We start from the raw sequence: 21,414 nt of genomic DNA, 5'->3' as shown, positions 1-21,414 counted from the left end.
GTAAATGGGCCATTATCCCAATCAATATAAAATACTAGGCAAACCGACCCAAGTAGCACATTGTGAACATATTTGGTTGCAGCAACTTAAATGCGACCGAATTCGGTCACATATGAGTTGCGGCAACTAACGTGTAACATGTGTGCTACTCGGGGACCCGATCTCGCTCGTGTTTTTTTCTCTCATAACTGTCAATTGTTTGTTTGATTGCAACGTGGCACCAAAGACTAATGAAGACGTTCATGTCCCATACAACAGTACGATTTTTTTGCGCTCATGAAGTACTGGAACAAAAAGTTGCATAACCATTTCTGAAATAACCTTGCTTTGTAGTAAAATTTTCGTCAAAACTGCCAGCGACGACTTCGCGAATTTAATAATTCGTTCTGATTGACGCACACATCTGGGAGCCCAAAGAGACCACGCTAATGGTACTTAATCCCTGTAATTTTTCCTGATTCTAGTTCCACATCAATGAGTTTTATGTCTAATACAGACCACCACCGAAGACCAACGAAGAGGGCATGAAAAGGGAATGCAATTATTACCATAAATTATTGTAGTAAGCCTTAAATTTATAAAACATTGAAATGTAAACTGACTTGTCTACAGCTGTAATGGTTATTTTTTCTTGAATGATTTGATAGCTTGAAAACGAAAGACCGCGCTTTGTCTATAGGTCTAATAGACATCCAACTTTCTTTTTCATGCACCACTTAATAATCCATAACATTTTTCCAGTAACGAAATTGGAATCATGATTTTGAGAGAAAACATACTTGTGTTTTCCAACCAGCACTTTGAGATATTTTGAAAATTATTTTTACTTCCAACTAATTTGCCTTTTTAAGTTAAAACATAATAGGTATTATGTTAACGATATTAAGTATAATGCAGAATACAATCTATAATTCTCGGCCAGAAATAGATCGTTTGCTGCTAAAAAAGCTTTTATATACAGTGTCATATTCTCATAGCTTGCATATTCCTGCTTCTCCGGGCGACTCCAATTTGATCATGTATGATTTTCTAGAAAAAAAATCAGAATTCGATTAGGTATTCCTGATTTTTCTTTCATATTTACGTTTCAAAACAATCTTGAAGGCATCATTACAAACATTGACTCGTAACCATAGGCTACTGCAATAGAAGGTGGATAAAAATGTAGGTGATCAGAATAAAAAATCTTAACTTCAAACTTGGGTACCGAGGGACCAAATGCAGTACTAGAAGTGGTCCCTCGAACGAGCTCCACAGTTCCGTCTTAATTAGTCTTTGGTGGAACTCTAGATTGATTTGAATTCGGGAAGATGACTTTATTGATAATTAATAAAAATGTTGTATTTTGACAATTTTTCAATTTTCTTCGTCCAATGAACCAACTTTTTGTATATCCAGTATTTTGCGCTCGATAATGGCGGCGTGAGTTCCTCTCACTTTGACATTCAAAAGATAGAAAACATTGGAACTCATCAAGTATGCCTCGATCCAGTGTTTTTTTTTGTAGTCAACAAACTTATGTCAACATGATAACCATACAAGGTTTACAAAAGTTTTCTAATATTTAATTGGATTCATTACCAGTATTAATGCTTTACTTTGTGGTTTTTAGATTTCTTACCTAATAGGTATATTGAATAATACAGGAACACAAAAAGGCTAATAGGGATCTTTCATTGACTGGATGGGCGAAAAACGGTTGATTCTAAAAAATGATCTTATAGTCTTCAATAAAATGCATCCTCTCATGTGATGTTCGAAATCTGTTCAATTCAAGCAGCGGCTGAAGATATGGGAGCGAAATTACCTACCTACTTATTTTTTAGTTTTTTGAAGAATGATAAATAAAGTTTTCGTTTTATATTTAGTGAGTGGAATTGATAGAACAAATGAATGATAGAGATATGTATTATTATAGGTCTTTTATAGTTTGTCTGGACACCAGAATACCTGAACGAGTTTGACAGTAATTTGATTTTACTTAAATAGGTATGTCGCGTTTGGTTTTGTGCAACGTATATGTGAGTACTTGAAAGACATATTACTTGCTCTCAAAACAATCCAGTTGCGGCGATCAGTAAAAAAAGCATTCTCTATTACGTTTGGGAAAGTCCGTCTTTTTAAAAATAATTGTACGTCAAGTTCTCATAGTAGAGAAGATTGTTTTAGTCCATATGTAGGTTCGCTTGCGTATGCATTCTACAAATTAACTGTGCTTTGATTATATGCATTCATATTTTATTTTAAGATATCATACATACAAAAAATAACGAAACGAACATGTTTAAGAGAGGGAAAGCCTTCAGAAAAGAAAAATTGCGCGAAAGGTATTATGGAGTATGCAAAACTGCAAACCTCTTCTGCATGTGACTTCAGAATTTTTTCCTTTGTAAATTAAAAAAAAAACATATTAATAAATTTAAATTGTAAAAGAATTGCAATTATAGAAAATTACGACGACGGATATGTTTAGACTTTTGATAAACAAAATTGTTGGTTCAAGGCTGAGATGAGATAAGACATCTCACTGTTCCTTTTTGAAACCATTTGCCTGTCAGAAAAGGCCAATTTTTATTGGGCGATTTGACAGACGCCGGCAAGCGCAGCGTTGCTTTATTTTGCAGTCAGGTGCTTTGTTATTACTTTCGCGGTGTTGCTAGTAGTCGGGGATTTTTCAACTTCAATTTTGAAAGATGCAAGTAAACACGAATTAACTTTTGTATTGCTAATTTAAACGCGAAACGGAATGAAAAAAATATGTGTTCATCGTATACAGAATTGCAATCAGGTAATGTAGGTCAACAGCTCAACATTCGATAATTATTGGTTGAAATGAGTGCGCCTTGATAATTTTCAGTTAAGTAAAACAAGATGGTCACACTGGAAGTGCCCGTCGTGTGAATCGTGGAGAAGTTGTGCGAGGGCATTCAGCTCCGAGTTGTCTTATCTCATCTCAGGTTCAAGGCAGAGCTGAGTGCCATTGTTTTTCTTTGAATCTAAGCCTACATCGATTAAAATATGTGAATATTTTCTACCTCTTGAATGTCAAAAAGGCACTCACTTGTCCGCCATTACCGAGCGCAAAATACTGGATATAAACAGCGCTTATCTTAAGACGGATTGATTAGTGACGAAATCTTGAAAATAGGTCCATCCGTTCTTGAGTTATATTGCCTCTAAGCATATGCGGTATTTCGAAAAATTTCGTTTCAGGTAGTTCGAAACGAAATTCCGCGGAATTTCGCGGAATTTGGGCATGGCGAAATCTCATTTCTTGATTTCGTTTCATTTCGTAAAATTACAAAAATTTCGCTACAAAAATCTAGCTTTTAACAAAATTTAACGGAATTTCGCGGAATTTCGAAACAAATTTAGTTTTAATCCGTACTGTCTACAGAAAAGGAAAAATATCCTTTACTCTTCTATCCTATTTTCTTTTCGAAAGTGATCCGATTTAAGTCGTCAGGCTAAGAGTGTAACTGTAATCAGATATAAATCATCTCAGTACAACTTTGTCAAAGAAGCAAAACCGTGGCGTGGATTCATAGGGCCCTTATGAAGTATTTTTAAGAGCGCCGCTTACTTATTAAAAGCCGACTTCTTCACCTCTTAGGCCTCAAACCAGGTTTGAACGCATGACTAAGCACCGCTTAAGAGTAAAGAAGGCCCTAAGAAAAACATTATTGATAAATTAAGCACATTGATTTTGCGTAGTATTGATTTAAAAAACGGTTTTCGTCTTCGAGTTTTCAAAATAACTTCCATTACAATAACTATTTAGTCGCTTACCAAGGTGGATTCACATGAATTACCTTTTCAACAAACCAACGATTTCTTTCCCGTGACGCTCACGGAGATGCAGAGCATTCCTCGTTCTTTTATAATAATGAGTGTCAAACTTATTTTTCCCTTCTAATCCTAAATTGACTGTAAGGGCGTAAACGGCTCGTACTACCCATGGCAGCTGTTTCTTGGACTCAATCGAAGTCGGTTGAGGATGAAAATTTCAGAACAATTTTTGCAAGCCTCATATGCACAAACACATATATAACGACAAACAGACATTAGCTTGGTTCATCGAGTTGATTTTAATGGGTCTCCGAGCTTCCTATAAAAAGGTTGAATTTGGCAGCAAATTATATCCTACTGTGACAAGTTTTTGTATGAGAAAAGAACAAGTATTTCTTTTCATACCGGGAAAACTGCTGTCGTAAAAACTTTGCAATCACATTTCTGAAATACATATCTTTGTGCATTTCAGAAAGGTACAGAGGATTCGTCTAGCGAGCAAATGTAGGCTATTAACAATTCTCTATCTGCGTAGTGCGTATACGCCTTGCAGATGTTGATAAAATAAGTATCCTACTTGATAAACAATAAAATCTATGCATTCATTTTCTGGTTTTGAGTTATCTCAATACTATAAAACTACGCTGGAAAGTTAATATGAAGTATGCTGCAGCATCAGCATAATCACTTAATTCTTAAATGAAAAAAAGGTTTTTAACAGAATTTGAATCAGAATTCCAGAAAAATTCCACAATTTCCATATTTTATATACTTACTGATACAATGCTGAATTGATATAAAATTGATCAGATTCGGGTGCACACACTCCACGATGAATTCCTTTAAAAGCGGCACAGATGCTGGGGTATTGCCTTTTCGCCAATGGTATATAAACGAGAGCGCGGAGATTTATCAGACTGCTTCTTCTGTTACTATAACTCTATTTGTCGCAAAGCAGTTATTTGACTTCAAAAAATAAAATCAAAATTGCGTACATAATGAAAAATCAATTCAATAAAAATTCCGCGGAAAAAAATAAAATTTCGTTTCGTTTCGTGAAATTCCGAATTAAATGGACCTTGATTTCGTATCGTTTCGAAGTCTCGGAAGTAAATCTATATTTCGTTTCGTCTCGTTTCGAATGAACATAGATATTTTAAATTTCGTTTCGTTTCGTTTTGTTAGCAAAAAGTGTCTTATCGCATACCCTTAATTGCCTCAAAGAAAATGTCAACTCATTTTTATGAATATAGATAGATAGAAGAGAAGATTAAAAGCGCTTTTGCTCCGAGATGCTTATTCAAAGCTGGGCTTTTGTCATGGCATGCTTGAGTGAGCAGAACATTTATTTAATCACCGCCGCTTTTCTTTTTCTATTTTGTTCCGATCGTGTGGTCTTCACCGAATTGCGCATGCGCTTTTTGAAGCGGTACCAACTCGGTAGGCACCAAATTTATGTGCTTTAAGCCCTCAGTACACTGTTTGTCATGATGACAAATATTTGTCAAATTTATCCGGATATCTATCAGACTGACCAGAAATCGACATGGATATCAGGCTGACTTGACAAATATTTGTCATTATGACAAACAGTGTACTGATAGTTTACTACATCGGCACCAAAGCGTGCACTGCAAATGAAGAACGCTTTGACTGCCTACACATCGCCGATTGTGGTTAGAGCGGATGACCTACACATTCAAAATAATGCGTGTATGATGTATGACAAAGCGCGTTCTCGGCTAAAAGTTCACGTGTCGAACAACATGCGGTGGCGGTGGGACGTTTCGGTATCGTAGGGTAAAATATAACGCGCCTCCATCGAAGCATTATTTCGGTTGCCTTATTGGCATATCACCCATATCACATATTTTACGATTATATATTTATACCTAATCGTCAAATTTGTACAAAACATGTGACAAATGCACATAATCCAAATATATATTTGGATTAGAATGACAAGAAATCTATTGAGAGTTTAAATGTCAGGGATAATATTGCTACCTGTGCAGTACACAGTTTGTACATGCGGACTCTGCTCCAAAAGTAAAGCAATTTGAGGGTGTTATTAGCTTTAACTTATCTTTCTTCGCTGTTGAAACTCATCGATATTTTAAAAAAAATTATTCTTCAGGGTTGGCCAAATTAGGCGCTAAGGTGGTCAAAACCAGTACACTTACCCTACCCTACAATTTATCGACAACGCTTGCTGAGAGCGATTCATTTGTTTTGTATTTTTCTCTGTGCCGCCCTGCCTTTGATGATACCTCTCAGTCAGACTTAACAGGGATAGGTTAGTAAACTCGGTTTGTCAACAGCGGGCTGAAGCTGATAGTCACTGGACAACAAAATCAGAAAAATGCTCATGTGTGGCATTTGTAGTTCTCGGCCTTTAAAATCGACTGGTTACTGGTGTTTGTTGTTTGATTTGGAAAACTTCGACATTATTTGATTACAAAGTAGGAAGGGGATCATCGCTTTAACGGCTTTGAAGTCACTTGCATGTTTGCATGATCGCATGTTCAGATAAGTTAAAATACTAAGTGATTACGATAATAGTTTGCGCTACATAACTTGAAATTCTTAGTACGTAATACGAATAGCTCACTGTATGGTTTCAACAGGTGCCATGACACTTTTGTTGTTTTTTTGAGTATTGTTTGTTAGTAATAAGTTGGTCAAGATTGAGTCCAGGTGCAAATAAAAAGAACGTTTCGGAACAATTTATAAATTATTAAATATCCGCCGTAAACCTGACGGAGTCCAGGAAGAAACCAGTGGTGTGCTCTTCGGCTATCGAACATTGGTCCAGCTAACCGGATGCGTTTATAGCGGATTACCAAACATGAAGCCAATTACTTGTTCAACACAGAAATGTCGGCCGCAAGGAAAATAAAGGGATTACAAGTGCAGAAAGAGAATGAGCTGGCTTCCTTTGAAATTTTGTTCAAATTCATGCAAGAATATGACGATCAAACGCCTTCAGCAGCCATTAGGATTCGTTTGGAGGATCTGGATAAACTTCATGGTGGCCTAAAGTCTATTTTCATGGATTTGCAAATAAATGATGAGGATCCCGAGCAAGTTGCACTATATTTGAAGGAGAAAATTGCGTATGAGTAAAGGTACTACAAAATCAAGGAGTTCTTGGTCAATAAGTTGGATCACGACCCACAACACTTAGAACGATCCATTCGACAAAATGATTCAATTGTTGTGCAGCAACAAGCTCCCAAAGTTCAGTTGCCTAGAATAACTTTGCCTAGGTTTTCTGGAAACATACACGAATGGCTTGCTTTCCGTGATCTGTATGTCGCACTCATTCACAGCTCTGCTGATCTGCCAACGATTGAAAAACTGCACTATCTTCGTTCGCAACTCGATGGTGAGGCTTTACAGGTGATAAGCTCACTACCACTCACACAAGAGAATTATGTTGTTGCATGGGATCTTCTAACCGAAAGATATTCCAACAAAAAACAAATCAAACGCAAACTTGTTCAAACACTATTTGATCTACCGGCACTGGAACGAGAGAATGCAGAAGAACTACGTGACCTCACTGATAACTTCAAGAAGGCGATAAAGACCATAGATCAAGTATCACAGGATGCAGATTATTAACATCTCTTACTGATACATCTGTTATCATCGTGATTGGATACATCCACACGCCGCAGTTGGGAAGAAGAATCGTCGAAGAGAAATACGGATACCATCACTGAACTGTTCGAATTTCTGAGACGACGTGTACAAATGTTAGATTAAGAAGAACTTCAAAACGGAAATCAACATAGCTCGTCCCTGCAACACCCTAAAGCCCATGCGTTTTTTGTGCAGACCAAATTGTTTTGATGCAGGTGATCTAGGTGCTCCAAATTGTTCAGGAATTCAGATTATTTGGTCTACAAGGTCAATTACGCCTGGTTTCAAACCGAATTCAACCTCGCATGTCCACACAAGTCCCTAGAGCCCTTGCGTATTATGTGCAATCTAAATTAGTTTAATGCAGATGTTCTAGGTCCTGAAATTTATTCTGGAGTTTGGTTTGGTCTTTGTTGCGTTTTCCAACCCCCGCAAATTAAAAAAAGTTAAATCCACCCCCCCCCAGAACAATACGTATGAAAGAGTAGATTGCGAGAGTTAGACTATGTTCCGGGTGCTTCGGAGGTCCGGAGGTCCTTCGTAATCTTAGTAGGGAAAGCACCCGTTTAGCGTATTGGTTTCGTGGGATCAAACCCCGCCGAATAAAGTGGTTACCTTCCAATATAGTTTTCAAACTAAATATATCACATGTTGTGCAATTGCACAAATCGAGTTTCAGGCAGAGTTACTTGTAAACTAAATTATATGAATCCCAGAATAATTTGTATAACCTAGAACGTTTGGATTAAACTTACTTAAGCAGCATATACAGTCGCCTCTCCACATCTCAATATTGAAGGGATCATCGAGATAAGGAGATATCGAGGAATTGAAGGAAAATTGAAATGGGCACTAGATTAAAAAAAGCTCGTTGCTATGAAAAACGACAACAAAACAAATGTCTTCTCTTGTTGTTAATGTGTTTGTTATAGTCCAAAAATGGTCTAGTAGCCTAGAAATCCACGTACCGTCCGCCATCTGCACTCCACCATAGATGGTATGCAACACTTTCCTTTCAAAAACTCCCAGTGCGCGTTGGACCTCCACGAGCATCGTTCAGGTCTCGTGTCCGTAGAGAACTACCGGTCTTATGAGCGTTTTGTAGATAGTCAGTTTGGTGTGGCGGCGAACTCTTGTCTTGCGGAGTCCAAAGTACGTGCGATTTCCAGCCACTATGCGCCTCCAAATTTCTCTGCTGGTATCGTTATCGGCGGTCACCAGTGAGCCCAAGTACACGAATTCTTCAACCACCTCGATTTCGTCACCACCGATAGAAACTCGTGGTGGGTGGCTTACATTGACCTCTCTTGAGCATCTTCCTATCATGTACTTCGTCTTCGACGTGTTGATGACTAGTCCATTCCGTTTAGCATCGCTTTTCAGTCTGATGTAGGCTTCCTCTCAAAGTTACGTGCCATGATGTGCCATAACTGGACGGACTTCGTGAAAATCGTACCACTTGTGTCACTCGTGTCAAGAGCGTTCACCCATAAATCCCGCCTGGGACTGCCCCACGAACTCTCTTGCAATTGGTGTTATTCGGCGGCATAAAATTTGGGAGAGTACCTTGTAGGTGGCGTTCAGCAATGTGATTGCGCGGTAGTTGCTACAATCCAGCTTATCGCCCTTTTTGTAGATGGGACACACGACACCTTCCATCCACTCCTGCGGCAGAACCTCATCCTCCCAAACCTTGGTAATCACCCAGTGCAGCGCTCTAGCCAGTGCCTCACCACCGTGTTTCAACAGCTCTCCTGGTAGTTGGTCAACTCCAGGGGCTTTGTTGTTTTTCAGCCGGCCGATCTCCTCCTGGATTTTCTGGAGATTCGAAAGTCGCATGTCCTGCGCGCGTGTTCCTAGGTTCATTACCATACCGCCACCGTTGTCTGCCATATCGCCATTCAGGTGCTCTTCGTAGTGCTGCCGCCACCTTTGGATCACCTCACGCTCGTTTGTAAGAAGGTTCCCGTTTATGTTCCTACGCATATCGGGCTGTGGCACGTGGCCATTATGTGAACGGTTCAACTTCTCATAGAACTTTCGTGCGTTATTAGCGCGGTACAGTTCCTCCGTCTCTTCACGGTCTCGATCTTCCTGCTGAGCTTCCGGAGCCACCGTGCCTAGTGCAGTGGTTGCGGTGCTTCCAATGGCGGATCGAATATCTCTCGAGTCATCTTCAAGAGATGCTGCGCCTAGCTGCTCTTCCGTTGGGAGTGCCACTTCCAGCTGCTGCGCGTAGTCTTGGGCTAGTCTACCGCCCAAGTCTTGTAGCCGCCCAATGTTTAGCAGCGGCGGACGACTCCGACGCGTGTTGATCACTGTCGAGAGTTTTGAGCGCAGGCATACTGCAACGAGGTAGTGGTCGGATTCAATATTCGCACTGCGGTAAGTGCGTACGTTCGTGATGTCGGAGAAGAATTTACCGTCGATTAGAACGTGGTCGATTTGGTTTTCCGTTACATGATTAGGTAGTTTCCATGTGGCCTTGTAAATATTCTTGCGGGGGAAGAAAGTGCTTCGGACTACCATTCCGCGGGAGGCTGCAAAGTTTATGCATCGTTGGCCGTTGTCGTTCGATACGGTATGCAGACTATCCGGTCCGATGACCGGTCTATACATTTCCTCCCTTCCTACCTGAGCGTTCATGTCACCGATGACGATTTTGACGTCCCGCAGTGGGCATCCATCGTATGTCTGTTCCAGCTGCGCATAGAACGCTTCTTTCTCGTCGTCGGATCTCCCTACGTGTGGGCAGTGCACGTTGATGATGCTATAGTTGAAGAAACGGACTTTTATCCTCAGCTTTCACATCCTTGCGTTAAGGTCACTCCTGACGGAATCCAAGATTAAAAGTGCTCGCGTTTTCGGAGGCACACCACTCGATACGGAAGCAACGCACAACTGTCATTTTTATTATTTCACGCATGCTACGACGCAGCAAAGCTAAATCAACAAAAATGACAGTTGTGCGCCGCCTCTGAATCGAGTGGTGTGCCCCCGAAAACGCGAGCACTTTTAATCTTGGATTCCGTCAGGAGTGCCCTTAATTGGATGCAACCCAATCACGCGTTGGCACATCTTTCCCAGGACTATGAAGCCGGTTCCCAGCTCGTTGGTGGTGCCACAGCTTTGGTAGAAGGTAGCCGCTCGATGCCCGCTTTTCCACACTTTCTGTCCTGTCCAGCAGATTTCCTGCAGCGCTACGACATCGAAGTTGCGGGGATGTAATTCATCGTAGATTATCCTATCGCAACCTGCGAAGCCTAGCGACTTGCAGTTCCATGTTCCAAGCTTCCAATCGTGATCCTTTATTCGTCGCCTAGGTCGTTGCCGATTGTATCGAGTCGTATTATCTTCTATGTCGCTCGTAATGGTTGTTGTTAAAGGCGGCTTATTGGGCCTACGCAAACCTCCTGTCTCGTCGGAGGGCCGTCGTGTAAGGGCTGTTTAGCGTCCCACCTAACACCAGGACTTGCGCTTGTGCGCTTTGAGCGGCACACGGTCGCTTTGGCGGAGCCTACTTGCGGATACATGCAGCTTTTTATAGAGGTTTAACAGGGCCCACTGTCAAACCCCACCACATCCTAGGCAGGCGCCACAACTCGCAGATGGCCTGGGGAGGGATCGTCAAGCCCTTGGACATAGTCCCTGCTGCCCCCCACCATATCTTTATGCCCTCTAAATTTCATTCGATTATGAGATGGTGCTGTCAGCCCCATAGAAGAGTTAGCGCGAAATTCGTCCATGGAATCTTGTTTTCTTGGTTGTTTTGCAAAATCATGAAGTTTGACACGTTGCAAGCCAGGTTTCAGAATTAATGAAAAATCAAATCAGATGGATTAGACACTCTCAGAGCACGTCGCATGCTAGGTTTTAGAATGTTTTCAAAAATGATTGATTAAAAAATGGCCACTACCCCCAGGGAACCAGCATTCCAGGATGTCCCGGAATGAGCCCAGATGGATCGTATAGCCTCAGAACACATTCCAATGAACTTGCTTTGTAAACTCATTTTGTTTGAAACATTGCAATTGCAAACCAGGCTTTAGAACTCATCAAAATTGGCAACTTCCTTCAGGGAACTGGAGTTTCAGGGTGTAACGGAATGTGACAAGATGAATTATAGACCATTCAGAATACATTCCTATGAGTTTGTTTTATAAAATCATGAAGTTTGACACATCAAAAGACGTTATTCCGGCTCGATCAGGCAGTGGCCATTTTTTCGGGCTGGGAGGTTACCCCAGTGCTCCCAACAATATCTACGGAACCATGTCCTTTTTCAAAACGATTACCAATGTCCTTGAAGATATATGCATTTTGTGATCGATTGCAGAAAAGTAAATCAAATTCCGATGCAAAATTTCTGAGAACCATCATTTTGAAAATTTAGTTTTCCATACAATTGGGGGTCAGGTACGTTAGTCTTAAACACGCACTTGCTCATTTTTATACTCACTTTTTAGCCTCTTTTGCATAGCAATGCGCAACTCTGTTAAAATATAGGTTTTTGAAATATTTTTGTTCCGAAGTTATCATGCTCCAATTCGGCGAGAAAACGGGCATGTAAGAATTCTCAACTTTGAATAAACAGCAATATTTAACTTTTTAATGGCTTGCTAAAAAACATTTTTATGAAGATAAGTTTGCAATGATCTATGACTTTCGATTTATTTAAAGAATTATTCTATTTTTCTTCAACGAAAAGCTTTATTTTTCATGTAAAACTTTCTTTTTTTTATTTGGTAGTTTTTAAAATTGCTAATATCGTTTTAATTAAAAAAAAAAAAATCTTCTTGAGGAACGACATTTTAAAATTTCTGGAAAAGAGGTTTACCAGAACTTTTGCGGGAGAATTTTCTCATAGTTCGAAAAGAAGGAATTCCCCAGAGCTATTCATGGAGTAACTGTTCACAATTTCAGGAGTGGGAATGTGCAATTCTGATGGTTCATTGGAGAAATTATTCAATGTTTTTGAAAGATTGAATCCCTTGAATAATGAGGTGTAGAGGATGGTAATTTCCTAAAACCCCTGGAGGGAATTCCCCATGAATCATGGAGGATGAATGGTTCAGCACTTTCGGGGGAAGAATTCCAAGTTTCCGTTAGCAAATCCAATTGATCAAAAATCGTTTTGACTATCCCTCAAGCCCATTAGAGAGGATATCCTACAACAAATGTACGCATGAATTGATATTAGTTATTTTCCGTTTTCCTTCTTTGAACAAAACATCACAAGTTAGTCAAAAAGTCGCTTGGTGCTGTTTTGTTAAACCTCAACCTAATGGCGTGTGGAAAGTAATTATACTGAATCTTTGGAAGAAGTATTCCCTTTGACGGTAAATTTCCAATGAATTGAAATTTCTTTGAGCTCCAAAAGAAAAAGTTCTTAGAATTGTTGGGAGATTAGATCCCCAGAATACCTAATAATGCCCTGGAGAGGGATTTTACTTAAAGCTACCGTGAAAATATTGAGTATCAATTATATAGGAAGGTTACTTTTGTTGGTGAAAAGCTCGGTTGCGCTTTTTTTCTCTATTTGAAAACTAATTTTGTCTTCTGTCATTTGTTTTTCCGATTGCTGAGCAAATCAGCTTTTGTGCATTTTATTTACTTCTAACAATAGTTCTAAAAAATGCTGGAAAATAATCGACACATTTTTCCTTATTTTATCGTATCTAGGAAGCGGTGAATGAAGTTCTATATCATCTGTACAACTAAGTAGTATATTCGTAGTAAAACAAATATCAGTGTTATCAGCTATAAATCATAAATAATTAAGAAATAATTAGACATATATCGTATCATGATGCTTTGAAGCTATTGATGCAACGATTGCCTGTGTGTTTATTCTTTATGCTGCAAACTTTAGCTGTCAATTGGCGCTGTATTCCGTAGAAATTTCCTAAAATATAATCTATCAGTTTGAACGATCTGTGCACGCTAAAGATAAAAACCAACAACCCATATTCATAGCGTTTAGTTAAGCTGTTATAAAAAAGTACCCCTTTATTACCTGCGGTTTACTGCTGCGTGGTAATTAAACAACCGTGCGTCCCCATGTCAGAGTACGTCAGTGCTTTTGGCGACACGCGATAACCGTGGGCTGCAACAGTCTGCCAATGTGTCACTGTTATGACTTTGTCATGCATCTGGATACTGATTCATTAACACTTTACCACATTAAACGTATTGATGTATTTTGACCATGTATGACACATAAAATAGCTTCTTCAAATGATGAGTTGTGTATCATAAAGTGTATCTTCTTGTCAATACAATCACTCGATAACACAATTTGAATTTACTGCACGTTTTCGCATTACAGCTGCCACTTGTTGACACAGTCTACCCAAATCATCCACCTAATCACCGATCACACCACACACGCGCCAAATAGTTCCGTTTGCCTCCCGCGTGGCCATCGATGTGAACGTCACGAAATTTGCACGGCGACTGAACAGCGACGGCGACGGCGGCCCCAATGATGACCATCTACGGGACTGACTGCCGGAGATTTCCGCCCACCTATCGCGTGCGTGCTTCCTGCCCAAGTCAACTTGCTAGCGAAGAAGCGGCTCCGCTTCGTACTGTGGTGTGGAGCGTCCACCGAGGTGCGACTTTCTTGCGCCTTTTCCCGTAAGCGACTGAGGGCCGCGCTGCGATGGATGAAGGCATAGTCCCACCACCAGCAGCAGCGAGCAGGCGATGCCGCGTTTAGAAAGCACTAAGAGAGCGAAATGGTCCTGGCTGGGCTGGCTTGCTGATGAACGGCGGAAAGGCAACAGCTGGCATCTCACGTGTGCCGAGGGGAGATTAAGGGTGGATGTGAGACGGTTGTTTTGGGGGAATATGGGGTTGAATAAATGGAACCATACCGAGGAGCGTTTCAAATTTACTCTGAGAAATGAAAAAAACACAGCGTCTAGGAAGATAAGCTATTTGTTCATTATCCTGATTGCATTCAAAATGTTGATAGCTAAGAAACTCATTGAATCAACAGCACGTCAGCATGTTCAACTTTCAGCAACGTTTATGTTGTTGAGCAACGAACGCGAGACGTACGATAGAGTATTGTTTTTGATTTTTTTTTCAATTAACATTTTCTGCATTCTGATTCTGAATTTGATGAAAACTACTGCAGAGGTTCACTCAGGGCACTGTCTGAGATTCCTTCATCAACATCTTTGGCTTACGTTGGACAACTGACACATAAACATATAAATATATCTTCTTTGATTTGTTTCGCCAAAAGTAATATAATGAGTCTTCTAGAAAAGCAATACTTTCAAGGGAAACATGTTGTTTTTGAAAAGCCAAAGTAGCAGCAGTTCAAAAGCTTTTCGAATCAAATCGTAATCCAATCCAGACCCAAACTAAATCTAGTGCTTATCCAATTCAGACTCAAACTAAATCCAATCCAACTCCCATCCAAATCCAATCCAAATCTAATTCAACACCCATCCAAATCCAATCCAAATCCGATCCAAATCCAATCCAAATCCAATCTAAATCCAATCCAAATCCAATCCAAATCCAATCCAAATCCAATCCAAATCCAATCCAAATCCAATCCAAATCCAATCCAAATCCAATCCAAATCCAATCCAAATCCAATCCAATCCAATCCAAACCAATCCAAACCAATCCAAACCAATCCAAACCAATCCAAACCAATCCAAACCAATCCAAACCAATCCAAACCAATCCAAACCAATCCAACCAACCAACCAAACCAACCAATCCAAACCAATCCAAACCAATCCAAACCAATCCAAACCAATCCAAACCAACCAAATCCAATCCAAACCAATCCAAACCAATCCAAACCAATCCAAACCAATCCAAACCAACCAAACCAATCCAAACCAATCCAAACCAATCCAAACCAATCCAAATCCAATCCAAACCAATCCAAACCAACCAAACCAATCCAAACCAATCCAAACCAATCCAAACCAATCCAAACCAATCCAAACCAATCCAAACCAATCCAAACCAATCCAAACCAACCAATCCAAACCAATCCAAACCAATCCAAACCAATCCAAACCAATCCAAACCAATCCAAACCAATCCAAACCAATCCAAACCAACCAAACCAATCCAAACCAATCCAAATCCAATCCAAACCAATCCAAACCAATCCAAACCAACCAAACCAATCCAAACCAATCCAAACCAATCCAAACCAATCCAAACCAATCCAAACCAACCAAACCAATCCAAACCAATCCAAACCAATCCAAACCAATCCAAACCAATCCAAACCAATCCAAACCAATCCAAACCAATCCAAACCAACCAAACCAATCCAAACCAATCCAAACCAATCCAAACCAATCCAAACCAACCAAACCAATCCAAACCAATCCAAACCAATCCAAACCAATCCAAACCAACCAAACCAATCCAAACCAATCCAAACCAATCCAAACCAATCCAAACCAATCCAAACCAATCCAAACCAATCCAAACCAATCCAAACCAACCAAACCAATCCAAACCAATCCAAACCAATCCAAACCAACCAAACCAATCCAAACCAATCCAAATCCAATCCAAACCAATCCAAACCAATCCAAACCAATCCAAACCAATCCAAACCAACCAAACCAATCCAAACCAATCCAAACCAATCCAAACCAATCCAAACCAATCCAAACCAATCCAAACCAATCCAAACCAATCCAAACCAATCCAAACCAATCCAAACCAACCAAACCAAACCAAACCAACCAAACCAACCAACCAATCCAAACCAATCCAAACCAATCCAAACCAACCAAACCAATCCAAACCAATCCAAACCAATCCAAACCAACCAAACCAACCAAACCAATCCAAACCAACCAAACCAATCCAAACCAACCAAACCAATCCAAATCCAATCCAAACCAATCCAAACCAACCAAACCAATCCAAACCAATCCAAACCAATCCAAACCAATCCAACCAAACCAATCCAAACCAACCAATCCAAACCAATCCAAACCAATCCAAACCAATCCAAACCAACCAAACCAATCCAAACCAATCCAAACCAATCCAAACCAATCCAAACCAATCCAAACCAACCAAACCAATCCAAACCAATCCAAACCAACCAAACCAACCAAACCAATCCAAACCAACCAAACCAATCCAAACCAATCCAAACCAATCCAAACCAACCAAACCAATCCAAACCAATCCAAACCAACCAAACCAATCCAAACCAACCAAACCAATCCAAACCAACCAAACCAACCAAACCAATCCAAACCAATCCAAACCAATCCAAACCAACCAAACCAATCCAAACCAACCAACCAAACCAATCCAAACCAATCCAAACCAATCCAAACCAATCCAAACCAATCCAAACCAACCAAACCAATCCAAACCAATCCAAACCAACCAAACCAATCCAAACCAATCCAAACCAATCCAAACCAATCCAAACCAATCCAAACCAACCAAACCAATCCAAACCAATCCAAACCAATCCAAACCAACCAAACCAATCCAAACCAATCCAAATCCAATCCAAACCAATCCAAACCAATCCAAACCAATCCAAACCAATCCAAACCAACCAAACCAATCCAAACCAATCCAAACCAATCCAAACCAACCAAACCAATCCAAACCAATCCAAACCAACCAAACCAATCCAAACCAATCCAAACCAATCCAAACCAACCAAACCAACCAAACCAACCAAACCAATCCAAACCAATCCAAACCAATCCAAACCAATCCAAACCAATCCAAACCAACCAAACCAATCCAAACCAATCCAAACCAATCCAAACCAATCCAAACCAATCCAAACCAACCAAACCAATCCAAACCAATCCAAACCAACCAAACCAATCCAAACCAACCAAACCAATCCAAACCAATCCAAACCAATCAAACCAATCCAAACCAATCCAAACCAATCCAAACCAATCCAAACCAATCCAACCAATCCAAACCAATCCAAACCAACCAAACCAACCAAACCAATCCAAACCAATCCAAACCAATCCAAACCAATCCAAACCAATCCAAACCAATCCAAACCAATCCAAACCAATCCAAACCAATCCAAACCAACCAAACCAATCCAAACCAATCCAAACCAATCCAAACCAATCCAAACCAATCCAAACCAATCCAAACCAATCCAAACCAATCCAAACCAATCCAAACCAATCCAAACCAATCCAAACCAATCCAAACCAACCAAACCAATCCAAACCAATCCAAACCAATCCAAACCAACCAAACCAACCAAACCAATCCAAACCAATCCAAACCAACCAAACCAATCCAAACCAACCAAACCAATCCAAACCAATCCAAACCAATCCAAACCAATCCAAACCAATCCAAACCAACCAAACCAATCCAAACCAATCCAAACCAATCCAAACCAATCCAAACCAATCCAAACCAATCCAAACCAACCAAACCAACCAAACCAATCCAAACCAACCAAACCAATCCAAACCAACCAAACCAATCCAAACCAACCAAACCAATCCAAACCAATCCAAACCAATCCAAACCAATCCAAACCAATCCAAACCAATCCAAACCAATCCAAACCAATCCAAACCAACCAAACCAATCCAAACCAATCCAAACCAATCCAAACCAACCAAACCAATCCAAACCAATCCAAACCAATCCAAACCAACCAAACCAATCCAAACCAACCAAACCAATCCAAACCAATCCAAACCAATCCAAACCAATCCAAACAAATCCAAACCAATCCAACCAATCCAAATCCAATCCAAATCCAAATCCAATCCAAATCCAATCCAAATCCAATCCAAATCCAATCCAAATCCTATCCAAATCCAATCCAAATCCAATCCAAATCCAATCCAAATCCAATCCAAATCCAATCCAAATCCAATCCAAATCCAATCCAAATCCAATCCAAATCCAATCCAAATCCAATCCAAATCCAATCGATATCCATTCCATATCTAATGATTCTAAAAAAGGTTGCAAACATTTTGATTTTATTATTGCATAATATCATTTTCAAGCATATTTTAAAATTACGTCAACGTTTTTTCCTAAACGATTTATCTGCTCTCGTGAGCAAAGAATCAAACGTTGATTTGACGAATCTGATAGCACTCCCACGCAAACCAACACTATCAATAGGCAGGTGAAGGTTTGGACTACCTGTGAGTGGTGTTGGTTTGCGTGGGAGTGCTATCAGATTCGTCAAATCACATTTGAATCTTTGTGTACAAATGCTGATAAGTCGTTTTGATTATTTGCTATTGAATTTCAAGGCTGGATTCTGTTTTCATTGAAACAATACGATGTTAACGACTGCAATAAATGTCAAATACCCTTTTTTCTGAAGACTAGTTTTGCCCTTGTTTACTTGTGTACTTTTCATAATTTGCCAAACCAATTTTAAAATCAAAAGTATCTGGAAAAAGTCAATATGTTTTTTACATCTTATCTTCATAATACCGTTTGTGTATAGCTTCGTTATATAACAAGTCCCAATTGCTATTAAGAATATTGCAAGGATGACATCCTTAGAAGAAGCGCAACTCCAATTTCCTCTCTGTTTGGATATCCAACCGTCTTTCGGCCATATCCCAGCTAGTACTGGGTAAAGGAACATTTTATGCGTCATATCCTGTTCCTGTGTTACGCATTGCCCAGTCATTTGTCCTGCGTCATTTTTATATTCAATATCTGGTAATAAGAAACAACATTAGTCACAAATGAGGAAACTTTATTTCCCAGCAATATCCCATGGCATACGAAATAGACATCAAATGCAGCAAAAGTTGCCAAACCGCGATTCATCAAACTCTCACATCCATCACCTAATTGCCACGCCACCTGTTTAGGTTATACCGAATCGAAACGAAATCCTTTACCCATTCCGCGAGCATCATCCAAGACGATACAGACTGGTGCTTCAAACGGTTTGATAATTCCCACATTTCGCTCGACCCTATTCAATGTTTGCGAAGCAGTTCTCACAGCACACCACAAAATTATTCTTGGCGTTGCGCTGTATCCACGACCCACGTGGATTTCCAACCGAATAATATATAGAGACAGCTCTGTAAGGTAAAAGTTTTAAGTGTTCCATTTCCGTGGAATTGAACACGCATAATGGAGCCGCGTGGTACAAAACAGCATCAGCTGCTTGGCCGGTACAGATAGAGTCGTTGAAATACAGTGCAAAAGGAAAATTAGATTAAGCATCCACGTTCTCTGCTACCGATTCGCTTGAGTGCTGAACGAACTAATGTTTCGTTAACATTTTTCCTGCGAATTAGTTGAAAGGTGCTGTTGGAGATTCCACTTTGCTGAAATTGTGCTTTTATTTTTTGGTATTCTACAGAAAGCTTTGTCTATTTACTAGAAAATTTTAGATCGTGTGAATGTAATTGTTTATGATCTTGAAATCTGAAGCGACCAATAATTCATGTACAATGTTTTGCTACTGATGTTACTTGAAAATAGAACAGAGCCAAATTTGAATATTGAAGTTAAGCATCAATTTTGCCAACGACTAACCTTTCTTGCTTACATCGAAATAAACATTAAAACTGTGTACGTTACTGCTTCGAATTACAGTAGATTTAGAAATATCAAGTCACAATCCATATTATTGTCATAATACCATTATTATACCCTATTATTGAATCTCAACACTTTACAAGTCGTTGGATGAGTTCTGTACATAATTATTGGATGATTTTAAGCTTTCCAGGAGGTTATACTGCGCCATTCTATAATATGAACTTCTTATTGTAAATTTCTGTGAAGTCCGAAGAATAGGTAGCATACAGATTTTGGAACTAAAATGCTTCAATGCAACCCTAATCTGCAATATCTGATTTTGTCTCTATTCGAGAAAATAAAATTTCACTTTCCGTTCCATGTGCAATATGAATCTGATTGGTTCGTGGGACCACCTTTATTGTAATTTGATATTAGGGGAAGTCAGTCGATGATAAGACAGCGACAGTAGTGGACCAATATAAGTATATTGAGTATTGTTCAATAATTATCGGGGTCCCTTCTACTTATTACTCAGCTTATACGAGATTTTGCTTGTGAAAGCACGTACTCCCAAAGACGCAACATTCGATTTCTAAAATCAACTTTTGAAGTTCTTGTGTTCCAAAATATTGGTTTATTACGTTTGTGTACAGAACGGGATTTTAATTCAACAGGTCATAAATTGTTAAACATTTAAATACAACAACTGTCTAACTGTAGACAACTGCACCGTAGACAGTTGCAACTATGTATGGTCGTACATATTCCATTTTAGATGTACCAACATTACACCCCTCCTACATCGACGTATCAAGATAGAAACAATTCTACATTTCCTTGCAGCTTCCAGTCAGTTTAGCTTTCTTCGTGCGCTGTTCCCATACTCCACATAGGTGGTTGACAGTGTTAACCGGCTTCTCGAACTGATTTTGTTGTTCTCCGCTCGTTGGTTGGAAAAACTGGAGCAACCGAAAAGAGCCACTGCCGTTCAAATTTACTCTCGACATGGGATTTCGCGCTTACTACGTACAGCATCACAGACATGCGGAGCGGGTGAAAGTGGTTCCGACATCGACCATGACGGCCTGGTTGCCCCGTGCATGGCAATGACCTTGAGTTGACATTCATCTGAATTGACGACACCAGTGACGATGGTGCACCGCAGCCGAGGACTCTATAAATTTTTGAAAAAGTGTCGCGTTTGAGAATGATCATTACGAAAACTGAAATAGGTGAATGAGAAAATAAAAGAGCAATAAGCAAAATACGATGACTACATAAAAACTAAAGATCAAAAAATTTTAAAATCTAAAAATTTAAAAATCTAGAAATTTGAAAATCTAAAATTTTGAAAATTTAAAAATCTGAAAATCTAAAAATCTAAAATTCTAAAAATCTTAAAATCAAAAAATCATAAAATTTAAAAATCTAAAATCTGAAAATCTGAAA

At 39.6% G+C, this 21,414-nt stretch overlaps 1 protein-coding gene across 4 annotated transcripts in view; it reads right to left on the bottom strand.

The window, feature by feature from the left end:
• Positions 1-14,069, bottom strand: part of LOC134205660 (5-hydroxytryptamine receptor 2B) — a 175,409-nt gene extending 161,340 nt beyond the window's left edge. For all 4 annotated transcript variants that reach the window (XM_062681148.1, XM_062681147.1, XM_062681149.1 and 1 more), the window contains exon 1: positions 13,454-14,069. The gene's annotated coding sequence lies outside the window, so the exon portion shown is untranslated. The remainder of the gene's footprint in view (positions 1-13,453) is intronic.
• Between the last annotated feature and the right edge of the window lie 7,345 nt (positions 14,070-21,414).

This window comes from Armigeres subalbatus, chromosome 1, assembly GCF_024139115.2.
Source record: "Armigeres subalbatus isolate Guangzhou_Male chromosome 1, GZ_Asu_2, whole genome shotgun sequence".
Taxonomy (NCBI): Eukaryota; Metazoa; Arthropoda; class Insecta; order Diptera; family Culicidae; genus Armigeres; species Armigeres subalbatus.
This window is presented reverse-complemented; position numbering and strand designations above follow the sequence as displayed.